Source organism: Populus euphratica, unplaced genomic scaffold, assembly GCF_000495115.2.
Source record: "Populus euphratica unplaced genomic scaffold, PopEup_1.0 scaffold298.1, whole genome shotgun sequence".
Lineage (NCBI taxonomy): Eukaryota > Viridiplantae > Streptophyta > Magnoliopsida > Malpighiales > Salicaceae > Populus > Populus euphratica.
In genome coordinates this window covers 150092-150349 of record NW_011500186.1, presented here as the reverse complement: position 1 = coordinate 150349, position 258 = coordinate 150092, and positions in this window count along the sequence as shown.

The following is a 258-nucleotide window of genomic DNA, read 5'->3' as shown; positions in this document are numbered from 1 at the left end:
TATTTCCTCAAAATTTCTTATAGGAGGTGGAGCATAAGGAGGCGCATATCCATGAGAATTTTAAAAATTATGTTGTGCTTTAAATTGAGGTTGTGAAATTTTTGTATTATTATTACCACTCTTCCAACTGAAATTTGGGTGATTTCTCCAAGCAGGGTTGTATGTTTGCGAGTATCGGTTATGGTTGGGCCTTTGAAAACTGTTTAAAGCATGAGCTTGTTCATGGAGACATTCCTTAAAAGAAGGCAAGGTTGGACA